Below are 2,552 nucleotides of genomic sequence, written 5' to 3'. Positions count from 1 at the left end.
TCAGGTGATCCGCCCACTTCGGCCACCCAAAGTGCTAGGATTACTGGCGTGAGCCCCAGCATCCAGTCCAATATCTCTGATTTTTAAAAATAAAGTTGGCCGGGCATGGTGACTCATGCCTGTTATCCAAGCACTTTGGAGACCAAGGTGGGCGGATCACCTGAGGTTGTGGGATCTAGACCAGCCTGACCAACACGGTGAAACCCCGTCTTTAAAGAATAATAATAAATAAATTAAAAAATAAATAAAGTTAAGGCTGGGTGTGACGGCTCACGCCCATTATACATGGACTTTGGAAGACTGAGGTGAGTGGAACACCTGAGGTCCGCAGTTCGAAAGTAGCCTGGCCAACATGATGAAACCCGTCTCTTCTAAAAATACAAAAAAGTTTGTTGAGCATGGTGGCGAGGACCTGTAATCTCAGCTCCTCAGGAGGCTGAGGGAAGAGAATCATTTGAACTGGGGAGGCAGAGTTTGCAGTGAGCCAAGATCCTGAAACCGTACTGCAGCCTAGGCAGCAAGAACAAAACTCTGTCTCCAAAGTAAATAAAGAAAGAAAGAATTAAATAATAAAGTTTACACTGGGCACAATGGCTCACCCCTGAAATCCCAGCATTTTGGGAGACTGAGAAAGGAATATCGTTTGAGGCTAGGAGTTTGAAACCAGCCAGGTGACAGAACAAGATCCCATCTCAAGGAAATTTTAGCTGGGTGTGGTGCTGTGCACCTGTAGTCCTAGCTACTCAGGAAGCTGAGGTGGGAGGATTGCTTAAGACCTAGAAGTGGGAGGCTGCAGTAAGCTACCATTGCACCACTGCACTCCAGCCTGAGGGACAGAGCAAGATCATTTCTGTAAAAAAAAATAAACAAATATAATCTTCCTTTTTTTGAGACAGACTCTTGCTCTGTCACCCAGGCTGGAGTGCAGTGGCATGATCTCGGCTCACTGCAAACTCCGCCGTCCGGGTTCAAGCGATCCTCCTGCCTCACCCTCCTGAGTAGCTGGGATTACAGACGCACACCACCATATCTGGCTAATTTTTGTATTTTAGGAGAGACAGGCTTTCACCATGTTGGTCAGGCTGGCCTTGAACGGCTGACCTCGTGATCCACCTGTCTCTGCCTCCCAAAGTGTTGGGATTACAGGCATGACACACTGCGCCAGGCCAGAATCTGACTTTTTGAGAAGGTTTGTAGATTAAAAGATTTACAGGGCTGGGCATGGAGGCTCTTGCCTATAATCCCAGCACTTTGTGAGGCACAGGCGGGTGGATCACCTGATGTCAGGGGTTCAAACCGGCCAGACAACGTGGTGAAACCTGGTCTCTAATAAACATACAAAAATTGGCCAGGAGGTCTAGTGACTCAGGCCTGTAATCCAAACTCTTTGGAGGTCAAGGCAGGCGGATCACCTGAGGTAGGGAGTTCAAAACCAGCCTGACCAACATGGTGAAACCTCGTCTTTAAAAAAAAAAAAAAAACACACAAAAAAAAATTTAGTTGGTCACGGTGGCCCACACGTGTAATCCCGGCACTTTGGAATGCTGTGGTGGAAGGATCATGAGGCCAGAGGTTCAAGACTAGCCTGAACAACATAGTGAAACCCATTCTTTGTAAAAATAATAATAATAATAATAATAAAATAAAATAAATAAAAAAATTACCTGGGTATGTGCTGGCTTCGGCAGCACATACACTAAGGTTGGAATGATACAGAGAAGATTTGCATGGCCCCTGCGCAAGGATGACATGCAAATTCATGAAGCGTTCCATATTTTCTTTGTTGTTCTTAAAAATCAAATAAATTTTAATTTAAATTTTAAGTTAAAAAAAAAAGAAAATTAGCTGGACACGGTGGTGGACACCTGTAAACCCAGCTACTTGGGAGCCTGAGACAGGAGAATTGCTTCAACCAAGGCGGCAGAGGTTGCAATGAGCCAAGATCGGAGCATTGCGCTCCGGCCTGGGTGACAAGAGGGAAACTGTATCTCATAAAAAGGCCGGTCAGGGGAGATTTATCCAGAACCTCGTTTTGACAATTGTAGACAATGATCTCCCTAATTTATTATTTTTTTTTTTCAGAAGGTGCTTTACTCTTATTACCCAGACTGGAGTGGAGTGGCGCGATCTCGGCACACCGTACCCTCCACCTCCTTGGTTCAAGCAACTCTCCTGCCTCAGCCTCCAGAGTAGCTGGAATTACAGGCGTGACTCACTGCGCCCGAAAGATTTTTTTTTGTTTTGTTTTGAGAAGGGTTTCGCTCTTGTTACCCAGACTGCAGTGCAATGGCGCGATCTCGGCTCTCCGCAACCACCGCCTCCTGGGTTCAAATAATTCTCCGGCCTCAGCCTTTTGAGTACATGGAATTACAGGCGTGAGCCATCGCGCCCGGATGATTTCTTTCTTTTTTTTTTTTTTTGAGACGAAGTTTCCCTCTTGTTACCAAGGATGGAGTGCAATGGCGCGATCTCGGCTCACCACAACCTCCGCCTCCTGGGTTCAGGCAATTCTCCTGCCTCAGCCTCCTGAGTAGCTGGGATTACAGGCACGC

At 46.6% G+C, this 2,552-nt stretch overlaps 1 non-coding gene across 1 annotated transcript; it reads left to right on the top strand.

Moving 5' to 3' along the window:
- The first annotated feature begins 1,672 nt into the window (after positions 1–1,672).
- Positions 1,673–1,779, top strand: LOC135273809 (U6 spliceosomal RNA). The gene has a single exon (XR_010341608.1). It is a non-coding gene; the product is annotated as a U6 spliceosomal RNA (small nuclear RNA).
- Positions 1,780–2,552: the final 773 nt, after the last annotated feature.

This window comes from Aotus nancymaae, unplaced genomic scaffold (genome assembly GCF_030222135.1).
Source record: "Aotus nancymaae isolate 86718 unplaced genomic scaffold, 86718_ANA_hifiasm-v0.15.2.pri h1tg000008l, whole genome shotgun sequence".
NCBI lineage: Eukaryota > Metazoa > Chordata > Mammalia > Primates > Aotidae > Aotus > Aotus nancymaae.
This window is presented reverse-complemented; position numbering and strand designations above follow the sequence as displayed.